At 38.6% G+C, this 15,996-nt stretch overlaps 1 protein-coding gene across 4 annotated transcripts in view; it reads right to left on the bottom strand.

The window, feature by feature from the left end:
- The window catches only part of LOC119776993 (poly(rC)-binding protein 3-like), a 133,273-nt gene extending 118,187 nt beyond the window's left edge, over positions 1–15,086 (bottom strand). Inside the window, exon 1 of one of the 4 annotated variants that reach the window (XM_038275715.1) lies at positions 14,732–15,086. The gene's annotated coding sequence lies outside the window, so the exon portion shown is untranslated. The remainder of the gene's footprint in view (positions 1–14,731) is intronic. The other 3 variants (XM_038275718.1, XM_038275719.1, XM_038275720.1) reach the window with 3 other exon arrangements.
- Positions 15,087–15,996: the final 910 nt, after the last annotated feature.

The raw sequence follows: 15,996 nt of genomic DNA, 5'->3' as shown, positions 1-15,996 counted from the left end.
GGGAGTAGTATACTTGCAATTGAAACTTGATAAATAGGTATGACTGGGAGATTTATCGATAAAATCGGTTGATTGAATTTTCTGTTTATAAAAATTACAATTTTAGAAATTTGGCATTTTTTATACCACTAATGAATTTCTTGGACTTCTATAGCTCAGGGTGATATCAGTTCATTAATTTTGTTCTTATATGTGTAATTATAACAGATCAACTAGCAACTGGTAACACCAAAAGCTGCAGAAAATTGAATTTGTTATATTTTAATTGCTTGTTTTGAAACTAACTTAATTAATTCAAATTAGTTTACCTTCAAATGGACGATTGAAATTAAAGCTATTGCTTTTTGAAAGTAATGAATTTCACTTTTTGTTGTGAAACTTAAGGGAGAAAAATCGCTTAATCGGATCTGGTAGAAAGAAAAATGAAAGACTCGATTTTGAATCCATGTTGACTGAATAATGAAGCAAAGTCATACTTTTTATTCAACAAAAACCAGCCTTTGAGATCAAAATAAAAGCTGGATGTTCCTGCACTCAAAGGAGCTTTAATTAACCCCGGAACACATGATGAACGTTTCTAATCTCTAAGCTTCATCGGTTTACTTCACAGACTTAGTTCATACAGACACCAGCCTCACCTCCACTACTGACAGTGAAGTGAGCCCGATAGATGGAATCAACAGAGACTCGGTGTCAAGCACAGGTCAGAAACATCAAACACACTCTCTCAAAGCAATAAATGCAGAGACACGTCCACACACCCCGACATCTGATTGAAAACTTCCTCCCTGGACACTTGGTAAATAAAAACCAGAGTGCTTTGCGGTGATGACACGGTGGCAGGAGCAGCAGCAGATTTTTATTCTGCTCTTTAATCTAAGAAGCTCCACAGCCTACAGCTCACGTTTCAGATTGTTTTTTTATTATAGCGACGCTAGAATACCCATCATCCCTGAAGAAAGCGACACGATCATCTCTAAATTACAGCAATGTTTATTTCTCCCTACATGTGGTTGCTTTGAATGTGAGCTCATTAGAAATGCTAAAAATATTCCTTAATAGACAAGTTGCCAGAGAAAGGCAGCAACAGCAGGAAATCCATTTCAATCCATAAACTGTTTCAGACAGATCTCTAGTAGCTGTATCAGTGGTTGCGCAGCTACAAGTAGGTCTTTGGCTAAAAATGAAACAGAACCAATATGTTTAAAAATATAGATACAATAATGAATCCAGGTTTTTAACAGTTTTAAGATATTTTCCATGGAAAAGGTGAATTCAATTTCCACCACAGAACTACAGTTGTATCAGTACTGGTAATATCTTCTAAGCCTAGGTCATTATGTGCTTTAATTGATATACTTTTTTTTTTACAAACATCCCAAATGAGAAACAATTATTAATTTTTATATATATATATATATATATTTACATGTTCCTTTAAAATCTAAAACTAGAAATTAAATGGTGTTTATTTGAAATATGAAAACAGACTTAATTTAGCATATTTTTATCATATATTCATTTTTTTTATTTCTAAAAGGACCCAAATAAGTTTTTAATCAGCCGGACTGAGGAAAATAAAAAGTCTCTTTGGACTCTACAGGTCAGTTAACACAGCTCCAAGTTACTATTATGTGATACGTGTAACCTGACAATGTTGATATGTTTGGGACTGGTATTTTGAAATAATAAGGTAATTAGTTCCTGGATTGCTTAGATGTATTTATAGAGTTGATTTAAAATGAATTATCAGCTTTTAGGTCAACACTTACTGAAAAATGATTTACAACCACTTTAAAATTGTATTTCCGGTACAAGAAGAATCAACTGGATCATGAGAAAAAAACAACATATAAGACTTCCTTGGACATTGCAGAGCAGCAGCTTTGAGCTGTCCCTGATGATGGAGCCCTTTTCCTCCTCTTTGAGCTCAGCCACCCAACAGGGGAGCCTCTCAGCAGATTATCCATATCCTTGAACCATGATTGAAGGTCCAAAGCATCACTTTTCATCTTAGTTCCTTCGCCACCACAGATCAGATGACCAACCATCATTGCTAAAGATTCAACCCATCCATCCATCCATCCCCTGTACCATTAAATTGCGTTTGATATGAAAACTGTTCATAGTATGTTCTTACTTTAGCCCTGAAGGGACAATCCACACAGAAGCTCCAACACACCAGGCAGTCGTGGGTGAGCGGTTAGGGTGTCAGACTTGGATCCCAAAGGTTACCGGTTCGACTCCCGACCCGCCAGGTTGGTGGGGGGAGTAATTAACCAGCGCTCTCCCCCATCCTCCTCCATGACTGAGGTACCCTGAGCATGGTACCGTCCTGCCACACTGCTCCCTTGGGGCGCCATTGAGGGCTGCCCCCTTGCACGGGTGAGGCATAAATGCAATTTCATGGTGTGCAGTGTTCACTTGTGTGCGCTGTGTCACAATGACAATGGGAGTTGGAGGAGTTTCCCAAAGGGCTTTCACTTTCACTTTTCACTTTCACATACACACACAGGCACACACACCAATACACACATGTAACATGTCTATCTGTACAAGGACATTGCATTGCTATTCATTTCTACGAGCCAATCGTGACCCTGATCCCTCCTCTGACAACGCCACTGCTCAGAGCAGTGGGTTCTCACTATGTGCTGGGAAAATAGACCTTATTTTACGTTAAAAACACACAAGGTAGAAAACACCATTCGGACGGGTTCACAGAAATTGAAAACTGTACACACAGTTCGGTTCAAACAGGTGAAGCTTTGGTTGTTCTGATCCAGGTCCTTGCAGTATATGAGAGAACTGGCAATCAGCTGTTCTTAGAGAGGGAAGTTAAAGCTAAAAATGGGATTCTACAGCCTGGGGAGTGTTAGTCAGTCAGGGTGACTGACTAACACTAACTTTGTTAAGTTTATTGGTCTAAAAGTGCAGATGTTTGCAGAGAAAAACCAGAGCTGCACAGAAACAGCCAGAAAATCGAAATAATAAAAGTCTGAGTTAAAAGAAAAAAATATCTGTCCTCCTGCTGTGTCACAATCAAAGGATCCTTCACATGGAAATTTCTCTCATTTATCTCAATAGAGAATAATAAAGCCAACGATCGCGAAGCACCATTAAAATCACTTTGGTTTCAGGAAACAACCACTGCTATGACTCAGTGGCAGACGGCGGGGGTCCCGGTTGAGTTCGACCCCCCGCAGCCTCCTTCTCTGCACAGGGGAAACATTTCTGGCTGCAGCCACAGCTTCACAGCCTAGACCGTTTTTCTTCAAGGAGCCAGAGCCTGTTTGAGAACCGAGAGGTGCAGGTGAGTGACACGGTGCAGCTCTGTGATGCTTCACATCAGTGAGAAAACTGAGCTGCTTTCTGCTGGGTTCAGTGAACCTCCTCAGAACATACTCAGAAGGATCTTGTTTTTAGGTCTCAGCCAACTGTCCTCCTATGGTTTCCTATCTTAAAGGTCATACGTCATCACTCCTCTCAGCACTCCCAGGAGACTGCCCGCTCCTCTACCGTCACTTATTAACCTCCATCTTATTCCTCTTGTCTGCCATCACTCTCTGGATCATCTGTCACTGAGCTTCCTGCTTTTCCCCCCTGTCAAAGATCACATGTTCCTCTTCGAAGCTTTTTTTGGTTCCCCGTCTCCTTCTTCCTCATCTCCATCTGCCACTCCTCTGAACCCCCCCTCGGTCTCATCTCTCTGCACCCTCTGGGGACTTTAAGTGCATTAGGATAAAAGGCTCTCCACCCCTCCTAAGACCTTCCTTCAGGCTCTGCAGCTCTCTACTGAAGCTTCCTCTCATGCAAAGTGAGAGGAGAGCACTCTGAGTGCACTTCACTTAAGCTGGCCGCTCTGCAAATCAGAGTCACAAATGCTTACTATTAAGAAATATGATGGATTATATCTAGAGAGCTGGCAGAATCATTTCATAAATGGAAAACATTTGTTTTATTATAATTGTTGCCAGAATAGAAATCACAGAAGTTAAATTAAAGAAGTTCAGAGGGTTTTGTTGCTGCTCAGTACTGTAGCACTTTTAGTCACAGTTTTAGAGCATATTCTTTCAAGAACAATATGTTGGTGTGTTTCTGCCTTCAGAATTATACAGATTGCTTACAGGCAGCAATTTTGAAACAAGGAATAATCTCCCACTTTATCCTGAAATGCATCAGAATGTATCTGTAAGGTCACAGGAAAAAATTATGAACAAAAAAAATATTTAGGTGGAGCATGTTGATAGAAACATGTTCTGATGAAGGGAGGTTAGAACTGATTTTATAACTCAGCCTAAAGAAAATGGTTCAATATGATTTCAATATATGACCAACAGATTAACTAGTAGGTGGGCTTCACAGAAACAATGCTTTGTAAAAAATTTAAATCTTAATAAGTTGTTTTTTGTTTAAAAAAAAGTGAATTTTGTCATGAATTGAGGAGGTACGTGAGACCCTTTGCGAATGAAACAAGACAATTGACATTTGAAATAAGAAAAAACTGCTTTGATGTCTTCTTTCAGGTGCATATTATCTGATTATCTTATTTTAAGAATAAAATCAATCATTCCATTGTCATGTTCTTGGAGATGATGACTGGCTTAATTACTCATTTAATTTCCATGCCTAGCTCCGCCCATTTTCTTATTACCACTCATCTGATCCACCTGCTCAAGTTTCTATTTAACCAGCCCGCTAACCAGTCATCACCTATCCCTGTGCTGTTTGCCTGACCTGTCTTCGGACTCCTGCTGAATTCTACCTGTCAACCGAACTTGAAACTGATTCCTGACATCGTTCTGGATTTTCCTTAAGAACCTCTTCGGACCTCTGATCTCCTGGTTCTGAATCCTGAGCACATCACAGACACCAGCCTTGGCTTCGCCCTCTGGATTATCCTACATTCTTTTGGCTGCTTAGTTCTGATCTCCTGCTTGTCCTCCGACCTCCAGGCTACAGTGTCTGGGACTCACTGGGCAGCACCCACCGCATCTTGTTGGCAGCAGACCAGCTGGAATCTACCTCGTTCTTTGGGAACGGGCTGGAATTTAAGACCAGGTTAGTGACTGACACGTTCATAATCTTCCTCCGCCAGTCAGACGAGAACTGTTCAATAGTTGTTGCCATCTTCCTTGTTGTGCTTTTTCCAGCGTCGGGCAGCTTTGTCGTCATGCCCTCAAAATCCCGCCTGATTTGTATCCAGAAATTCAAAACACATCTCTGCGTTGTGATTAGTCCACCAGTTCTAGGGCCTGGGGCATTGATTGAGGCTAGACCACTCGCAGGCAAAAATTATTTTGGCCACTGGCAGGTGGGGCTAGTTTACTAGGCTAGATAAATACACTTAATGTAAGAAATAGCTACTTATTTCTAGATCTTTTTGCATTGTGGAGGAGAGGGGTCAGAAATCTTGTTTAATCATGAAAATGCATCAAATAAAGGAGATGGCTCATTAGATCAGAACACATCAGGTGAGTCAGATGTTCTTTGTTTGGACAAAGTCAATCTGAAGTCAAAGTTGAAGAACCACTTCTGGAAGCTTAAAGACACTTAAAACTGTTCAATCAGCAAAGAGAAAGTGAGCCAAAATGAGGAGCAAATCCCAAAGCAGAGCCATTAACCATCCGTCCACCAAACGTCTCTTAATTAACAAAGTCCCCGACAATCAGCTGACTGGCCGAGAGTAATTAACAGTGACCTCATTACAGCAGCAAGGGATGAAAAACAAACAAACAAAAAGCAACAAAAAAATAGTAAGAGTTGATACTGGGTCAGTTTTGTTTCTCGGCTGCAGTGATGCAAACAAAGTTCATGTTGTTCTTCATCTCCGCTGATCTGATGTAACCTCCGACACTTTCGGTCTCTGAGAAGCTTTGCATCATTTTAGTCAGACAAAAACGTTCAGATTGTGGAGTTTTAGTCTGAGTCCATCCAGAAACTGCAGAGGGACTTAAAAACCAAACTGGTTGATCGTACTTTTAGGCACCAACCTGCTTTAAAAGTGTAAAGCCACACAGATTACTGCAAATATTTACAAATGCTTCACTCAAATCTATCTTTAGAAAAATACTTCTTGTTGAGCTCTTCCTCTTCTGCCACTGCTTAATATTGATCTCAATTAACATTTATTAATTTCAAGTCTCAAAACGTGCCAACATTAGCCACCATTGCTATCACCACTTCCTCTATTGCACCAGTTATGGTGATTCCACCAATGAGGGACTCCCCTGCAGGCCGTCAGTAAGCATTGCTGCTCAGGTAAATTCTTAAGAGACGGGAAACAACAGTAAACAAAAAGCAAATAAAAAAAAGAGCAAACATCTAATATTTCTAATTCTAAGTGCACATCCATCAATGCAAAAATACAGGTAAAATTCTAAAGAAAAAAAGAGATTAAATCAAAAAGCATCTGAATGAGGTTCATTTATTTAATTTTTTACCCTTAAAAACCTGAATTTAAAGACAATTTGAGAAGGACTGTATAAGAAACATACCAGGATACGGTTCCTTTAAGATGGTCAACAGTGAGCTCAGGTCTTGGACAGAGATGGATGCAGATAAATCAGTGGAAAACCAAAGAGGAGTGACTGGTTATTAAGGAGATTAAAAGGGGAGTCTGTAAGACACGCCTCGGCCCCTCTATAAATGAGTAAGAGGTAAGGAAAAATAGATGAATATTAAAATTATCAGAAAAATATCTCTCACCATTTATTATTTATGATATACTAAGAGAAATAAAAAACTGTCTCAAACAACAGAGCCATCAAGTCTCTTCTCAGTTTAGCTGATTTTTTTTGCATAACAACAAAAAAGTATTAATATATTATTTTTATATAAAGACTTTTATCATTGTTATAAAAAACTGGGATGCTTTTAATACTTCAGACATATTCTGTTATTATTTCAGATCTTTCAGTGCTTCCATATATTGTTTTTCCATGTTTAATCAACGGAATCCAAAATGGTTAGTTCCTTGAAAAGCATTCAAGTGTGAGACCATAGCTGAATATTGCCATCTACTATATCCATAAATGCTCTCATTTTTCTTAATACCCTGTTCTCACCAGTCTTTGGAGTGTCTGGTATGATGCATCCTGCTACTTGTTGTGAGGAAAGTAAATAAATGTATTGGATGGTGTCCACATTCTGGTGAGATAAAGCATCACCTGACCAGAGGGTCCCAGAAGCAGGGCTGATGCAAACAGTGGTGGAGGTCTGTCTGCAGGGGGCGCCCTAATGACCCGCTTATTTCCTGAGGCTGAGCTCATTCTGCTGGGTCAGCAGCATACCTGGTTTGGAAGTTGTGCTTTTTAAACAATCTAGAATAAGTTAGAGTCAATCAATCAATAGATAATGATGCATTGATTCCACAGACTTCTGAGCATCTGCTATGTCGCCCTTTTGAAAACATTATTTCATTTTTTTCTGAGTCAACATCTTTGTTTTAATCAATCAAAATTGTACGTTAACGTGGTTTGAATACATTTTACTTAGCAGATGAATGTTGCTGCTGCAGATCATCATCTTCGTCACACTCTGAAGACCTTTTTCTAACCAGTCCTCAAAAGAAACAGAAAAGAAGGGACTTCCTCCATTATTCTGCTCCATCTTCTCCAGGGAGAACAGCACGCCTTCCTGACATTTTACTCTCATTCATCCAAAAGATTTGAATAAACAAAACAGGCTGCACTGATTTGTTTGGGCATCCGAGGAGTCACGTCGGCGCCTCGGGCAACCACTGCTGATCAGTATCTGAGCCTTTTGATGATTTTATTCGCATACAAACATATAAACATACATTCATGCATATATGGAGACAGCTACACACTGACGCACCCACAGAGGAACACAGTATGTCCAATTGGTTCCACTTTAAATTAAATCTTCCTCCTGCGATTCGACATACACTTGCAGAAAATTAGACACGCTGCAGAAAGCTCAGCATCATTTACAACTCTCAGATAACAAAGAGTCACAGGACGATGGAAATACAGATTGTTACATGAACTCTGCAAGAAAAAAAGCGAGATGCAGTCTGTATTAGCAATAGATACAGTATAGGTGTGAGGTAAATGGGGCTGCAGCCACTCCACTTCTTCCTTATCACATTCCTCCATCCTGACAACAACAAACCACAGGCGGTGGAAGCTTTTCCTTCTCCTGTTCCCCCTCTGCTGCACTTTATCTGCTCTATAAATAGAAGATTACTTAGAAATGTAAGCACGCCTGTTACCATGACCCCGCCCTGTGCACATAAACACGTATGAAGGGCCCCTGTGTGTCCACAATCAGCCCACCAACACGGACCCAGATTAAGCCGCAGCCCCTTAAAGAGCATCTGGGAGAGAACAGAAGGCAACATCACTAGGCTGTTTGATGAAGCTGGTTGAAATGCAGCGTGTGATGTTTGGTTCATTGACTGAGTTCATACTTCCTACTGAGATCTGGGCTTTATCTCAAGAGTGCTGACGAGATGCAGAAAGAAAACAGAGAAAGTCGTGATGAATATCAAACAGCCTCTCAAACTTCCACAGAATATTGACAGAAAGCCTTCATCATCCTTCACCAAACGGCTCTAATTAGCTAAGGTTTGCTTTAAATTATAGTTTCCACTAATATGAATTAATGTGGAAATGAAAAATCTACTAAAAAAAAGGTTCATTTGATCAGACATAAACAGGTCATCTGTCTCATTTCAGGTAAATACCAGCTTTCAGTGCTGCTGTCTTAGTCTTTATCCTGCCATTAATGTTGTATTTTCTTTGTTGTTTAAAATGGGAGACGAATGGCATTTAGACATTTAATTAAAAAAAATATATATGTTAAAAAATATACATAAGAAATGATTGGTCCCATTAAATACTAACTTGCCTTAATAGAAATGTCCACAAATGAACATTTAACCTGATTTTAATGCATCTAAGAAATTGATTCATCTGAACCAAATACTTTAAATTAATTTCGGTAACCTATTAGGTCTTTTTTTTTTTTATTTCTATTGTTTATTATTATAAGACTCCACCCAGTGTGTCTAAAATAATGTCAAATATGTCTATGGAGGTTATAAAATGTAAAGTCTGCCTCAGATATCTTGTTTTATCCCTAATTAATAAATGTTCAATGTTCTCTACGGAAACTGAGCACCCAAAGTGGTCGAGTAATTACAAATTTGCCCTGAGCATTTAGTAAGAAAAGGTGAGTGAAGCCTTTATTTGCATATACCAAGAGTATGCACAGTGTCACATCAGACTGAAACATCTTATTGCTGATTAATTAATGCAGGATACATGGAGGATTTCAGCACTGTGTATGTCATGCAGAACTTATTTCAACCAAAACAGAAAATCTGAAGCACTTTTCTTAATTGGAGATATATAGAAATGATGAATTCTGAAACATTAATCTCTTTAAGCTGGGTATGTTCATATGACACGCTTGGTAGGTATAATGGGTAGCAAGCTAAACAAAATGGTCAAACATCTTTTTTCGTGTCATTAATCTTGAAGGACATCTTTTTTTTTTTTTTTTTTAGTCTGGAGGTTCAAGAGTGCTAATTTTAGTCCTAACATTTCCTTTTAAAAGAAAAGATCCGATTTCCTTTAAAGCTTCCAACATGAACCAAAACTTTAGAAAGTTCGGAAGCTTCATAACTTTTGTTTACAGACATTTCTTGCACAATTTTACAGAACCAACTCCCAAGGAGCATGAATAGGGTTAAAGATGTGGTGATATTAAGGTGAACTTCTGAAGACCATCCTTGTTGATACTGTAGATAAATGACTATTGGTGTTATAGTCTTTCCTAGAATAATATGCAGCAACATCTCTTAAGTCATGGCTGTTAGCCTCCTCCCTGACTTTAGGCTAATGCCCACCTGGAAGCTGCAATAAGTCCTGTGCTCTTATAGAGGAGCTCACACTGATGATGACCAGTTCAACAGTGCATTTTTTCTAAGCTGCTCCAGCTCTGAGGCAAAAAAAAGATGGAGCTTTTATTTTGTTTAATGAAGAAACGTTTATTTTGAAATCTTGCTGATACCAGATGGTTGTTTAAATCTGTCCTGATAAATAAAGCATTATTACTCAAACAGCATATTAATACAGACTCTTATATCAGGCTGCGTTTATTAAATGAATCTCTTCAGACTGTTCATTGCTCAGATAAAAGGCCTGGCTGTTGAAACTGGAACAAGTAATTTTCTTCCAGAACCAAGGCAGGGGATACACTTCCTACACAGATGTTCATAGAACATAGAGAAGGGAAAAATCCCTGAGGTTTCAATACTGAAGAGATCCATATTCAACGATGACCAACATGTTCCAGCATGATAAACTTGATCCTTGTCAGAATGAACAGAGTGAAGCTGGTGAACCGAGAGATGCTGCACTAACATTAAAAACATCAAAATAATCAGTCAAATTTAAACTTAAATCTAGTATTTTAGATTTTTTTTTTGTGAAAATCTTAATCATAATACTTATTTAAGTATTTCTTTACTTAAAATGTTTTATGATCAAAGTTTAAGGAGAAAATTCCAAATGTGATCAAGGATAACTGTTAAAGACTCATGACTACCCACCTGACAACAAGGGGCTTGTCTAGAGAGTTGTGTGTAGTGGGATTTGAAAATGTGTGAAGGGAGTTGTGTGTCTTAATAAGAATCTGCAAATGTGTAAAATAACTTGTGTGTAAAATCTAATTTGCAAATGAGGAAAAAAAAATCCACAAATCTGTATTCAGATCTACAAATGTGTGCTAAGATTTGCAAATGCGTAGATCAGTCTGTAAACACAAAGAAACACTTAAGTCTGAAGTATTTTTGCTTCAACACCCAAAAATACAGACAAATCATTGGTTACAGGTCAAGCAGTATCTTGTTTGGCTCTCTTTACACAAGTGATTTTTGCAACACTCCTGTCGGGTGAGATCTGCAAATGCGTAGAGAGGATTCGTATGTGTAATATCTAAAGTTGCTGCCCTGAGTGCAGGCTCGCAGGCTCACTTGCTCACATACTGAATCTTGCTTCCTTCCTTTTTTCCTGCTACAGAAGTTCACTTGTCAAGGAAAGATGGCTGCTAACAGCGATTTGGATCGGACGTTTGAGGCTACGAATACTCCATGGGTAAGGGAATTTTTTGCAACAAGTTTTTTTTCAAGTATAAAAAACCTTTACAGCAAACCTGCTTTGTGAAATGGACCCAAGCTCATTTACACAAAAGAAACCAGAATACACCAGAAAAAAATCTACAATGTAAAAAAGGTAAATGCAGACTTTTCTGAGAGAATAAATGCATTTCTACCCCTTCTTTTATATCCCACATCTGTCCCGAAGAAGAAATCCTACCCTACTTTCAACACCTATTTTTTTTTTTGGCTTCAGATTAGTAATCGATTGTAGTAATTTTTAGTTTTAATGTTTACATTTCTTAGCAATGGTATAGTATATATTGCATGATCTAAAGTAAGATAGAACTAAAATACACGTAAACACAGAGTAATCCTTTTTTTTCCCAGACTCCTCTGAGCATGTCCCTAGATCACCTCGGACAAGCCTAAATCGCATAATACTAACTTTTGGACAATGTAGTTTAGCATTCTTTAATTATTCAAGGAAATAAAGTTCTTTTAGTGCCGTAATTACGTTATCTATGGCGAAGTGGATGAACACCTGGTTGCACATGCCCAAATGAGCTGATGGTATGGATCATGCTTCTTGTACAAATTAGGTAGTGACAGCTCCTCTCCTGCTGAGATGCTGGAGTAACATTTCTGCAGATATTTGTGTTGATTAGGTTCTTAAGCACAGCAGGGCTGGTTTGACACATCCTTTCGATATTTCAGGACTACCTAGAGAGATGTTTCCCTAACTATTCAGGCACTGCTAAAACATCTGACCATCCAGCAGATGGAGATGTAACAGTAGCTGTAACTCAGAAGAAGGATGCCCTTTGTGGACAATAGAGTCCTGTGCAGTAAATGTTACAGGGAGAGACATCCAAACTGTATCCAGATACAGAGTGGGATGGGGCCTTAAAGAGACAATGGCAGGGGGCAGAGCAGTCAACTGTGTCAGGAGTGGACGTCTCCGCAAATCTAGCCCAGGGTCAGAGTGTGAAACTTATAGGAGTAAATCAAAGCCGAGGAGCTCCATCCCAGACTTGATAGGTCTCCGTTAGCAAGTTAAACATTAAATGGTATGAGTCGGAACCAGTCTGGCTGTCTGGAAGAGAAAAAGAAGAAAACAACCTCTCTATAACATTAGGACTTCAGTCAATGTTAGGCCAATGTCCTCTGGACAGATGAGTATGAGTTAAAAATGTTTGACTATGAAGCAAAATTTAATGTTTGATAAAAAACAAACACAGCATGAATGAAACATCTAAGGTGTCAAAGACAGAGGTGGGGGCAGATGTTTGTATCCCATTCTTTGGATCCCGGAAGGTTGCAGTCATTACTTAGATCATGAACTTCAATGTTTTTGTATTTATTTCTAAAAGGGGACAATGCTGTATATTAATGAACTGAATATAAATATGTGAGCTTATAGCCTAAGCTAATTTCCATCTCAAGTCCCTTAGCAGGCAAAACCAGCCACACCAAACACAGACGGAGATAAAAACAACAACAAAGGAACACTGAGAATATTAAAAGCATCATAACTGGAGCTATAAAAAGAACATGATAGCTTCTGTTGCTGAAATAGAAAATGCTCAAATGTATAGCATATTTTTAAAAACTCTGCATGGTGATGCCAATGCATATTATACATATTAGACATTAATCTAATAGATAAGGTTACAATGCACATCAAAAAATTATCAATGTGGCAAGTTTTTCCAAGTTTGCAATAGTATTGATGATATTTGAATATTTTTAAGCCTGGTTGAGAAACAGCTTTGGCTAATCGATAACCATTCTTTCAGTATTTAGATAATAATGTAAAGGTTCTATATCATGCTTTTTAGGCTTCCAAACTTAAAAAAGTCAAAGTCAGAGACCCTTTCGCAGCCAAAAAATAGAATTCTGTGATCTAGAGACTAGCTAAAACCAGAAGAGTTGCTGTCACTGTGCAGATTAGCTGCTATAAAAGATTTGAAATTAGCATTTTGCTAAATCCAGAATATTCGTGGCAATATAATCCATTCTTTATCATTAACTGTCCAACCAATCAATCAATAATAACAAAATATATATATAAATAAACAGAGCCACATTTTCTTAACTTTGAGCAGAACGGATCAAGCTCCATCTCTGGGTTTTCAAAAATAATTGAAGTTTAACACAGCCTTATAATCAACTTTGGTTGCATTTAAACTCTAAAAACCAGATCTCTGGGCTACTATATCAATGTTGACATTTTCACTTGAGATTATTTGTTTCTGCAATACTTGTCTCAGAATGGTCTTGGTGTTGCTTTACATATTTAACCAGCAGTTGATTTGTTCTATTTTCTTCTGTGTGTCTATCCAGCCCTTCGCAAGCTGACTGCTGGAGATTGGCACCAGGACCCCGTCACCCTGACAAACAAATGGTAGAAGATGGATTTATAGATGGACAGGGTATTGTATATGCGTTCATTTGCATTGGCTTTCGTCATCCAAATTCCTCATATTGAGCGAGTCATCCTGCCTCTGTTGCTTTGGCAGCGCCGTCTTCAGGCATCGCTGAGTCAGTGATGGTGATGCAACCCTTTCTGTTAAGCATGTACCATTTGAGATAATGGGAAAATTCAACATAATCACTGCTTAACCCCAAGAGGGAAACACCAGCAGAGTTTTAAGAAAAAATATAGCAAAATAAAACATCTCTAAATAAGAAATGCATATACTGTGCAAACACTGTTACAATAGCACCTACAGTATAAGCTCAGTTTACACTTTATGTAGAGTAGACTACATAAGTAAATAATCTTTGCTCCAGCCAACCTTTGAGTATTGCACATACTAATATAGTGATGCCAATTTTAATAAACAAATTGTTCATTCTTAGACATAAATTCATTAAATTACATCCAAACAGTAATAGTATTTCAAACGGACAGTAAGTTGCTCTGCAGACATGCTTTGGGTCAATTATTCATCAGTAGATCTACAACCTATCTTTCAAAGAGAGACTGAAAGGAAATCACTTAAGTCTTTTTCCCCCAACATTATCCAACAGAGAAATAAACAAATTAAACCACACTAGTTGCTCCTTGTAGAATACAACCTCTGAAAAAGGAAATGAGTGCTTAATTATTGCAGATAATGTTGGTTATTTTCTGAGCCCTCAACTGGGAGACCCCCTATAGGGGGGGTAATTCTCCTTAAAACTCTGCTTCCTTTTGCAGGCAGGGAATTGACTTTAAACTGGGATCTCTCAGGTGAGTATCCCTTTCTTACCCTGAACCCCACTGGCGGTGTCTCAAAATGAGGAAGAAATAATTATATTCAGACTGTTCTCCAGGAGCGCCAAGCGCAACAGCCGGGGGTGCTGGTCCTGAGGATAACACTGGGCTCTAATATTGCTTCCAACCGCGGCTCCAAACAGCGCACAGACTCATTCCAGCTTCTATATCCACTCCAGCTCAGGAGGGGGGCTCAGAAGTTTAACTCCAGTGCCTCTCAGAATCACCAGAACCAGCAACGGCAACAGAACTCAGTCACCTCTGCGCACATGGATCAGCAGCCAGGCGCACACAGGACGCACACATGTGAGCGCAGCCAACAGAAAGACGCTTTCTCTTACCGTGCAGGGAACCGAGATGCTGCGGGAAATTATAAATCCTTACTTAGAGTCCGCATGTTCTGTGGAGAGGAAGGAGGCTGCTGCTGCTCTGAGGGAATAATCCAACTGTCAGTGACAATAAACCGGAGAGGGGGAGGAGGAGAAGGAGGGGGCGCCACCACAGCCAATTAGAAACAGTGGGGCTGATTGTTGCAGGAAATAAGGCAGTTAGTGTTTCCAACTGGATGACTCTTCTTATCTGTTTAGGCGGCTGAGTCTTTTTTAATTTAGCAAACAATAATACTAATGAAAACAGAAGAACAAAATCTAACCCAACTGAAACACCCAGTGTCCCTCATCCTACATAGAGAGGCTGCTGATCAGCAGCGCAGCAGATTTCCTCATCAATGCTTTTCTCTGTAAAATATGCAGAGCTCAGATTAAAGGAGCCTTATTCCATATTCAGAGGTGAATCTGCAAGCGGAGCTTGCGTGTTTGTGCATCCAGCGCCATCTAGTGGCAGAATCAACTCAATGCAGAAACTAGAATTCATTTGATTTTCTTTACCTCAGACACTGAATGGTCACATTGAATAGGATACATTTACAAAAAGTTTTGTGGAATTTTATGTAATATATTTGCATAAAGATGTGGATCATTCTGAATATGGACTCCTGTTGAGAGCATTTCTTACCAGATTTTCCTATCACTACTTTAGAGAAATCTTATTTCAATAGCACTATATATATATATATATACATACCGTTTATATATATGTTAAGAGCAGAAATACTGATTCTTTTGGCAGATCATCTTATTTACCTGTTTATTTTAAGGTCAAAGACACTCATTTTAAGAATATTGTCACTTGTTTGGATTGGTTTTTGCAGTGTAACACAATCAATTTCTTATGATGAAGACTTTGAAAACTTTTATTGTCATTTTGTATACACAGACAGTGTACAAAACAAAATTTTATTTTGTAGAGCTTTCATGGCATTTCCATTTCTTAAAGCACAGCAGTGATCAAACGTAAAGTTTAATAAAGAAAGAAACTGTTTAAAAAAGACAGTAACTAGTTTGTCCTTTGAACCGATTCAATATTTTGCCAAGACAATTTACATCATAGTTTTATTAGATAAAAAGTGAGCAACCTTGACTTTGTGGCTCACTATAATAAACAATGCACTCTTGTCCTATTTTTTTTTTCTGTGTATGCATATTATTCTTATGTTTGAACCCCACGAAAAGACACGGCCCCCCACACACTGTCTCCCCGGCAAATA

Source organism: Cyprinodon tularosa, unplaced genomic scaffold (genome assembly GCF_016077235.1).
Source record: "Cyprinodon tularosa strain WSP-4 unplaced genomic scaffold, ASM1607723v1 ctg975, whole genome shotgun sequence".
NCBI lineage: Eukaryota > Metazoa > Chordata > Actinopteri > Cyprinodontiformes > Cyprinodontidae > Cyprinodon > Cyprinodon tularosa.
The sequence above is the reverse complement of the archived record's forward strand: the minus strand, read 5'-3'. Positions and strand labels throughout refer to the sequence as shown.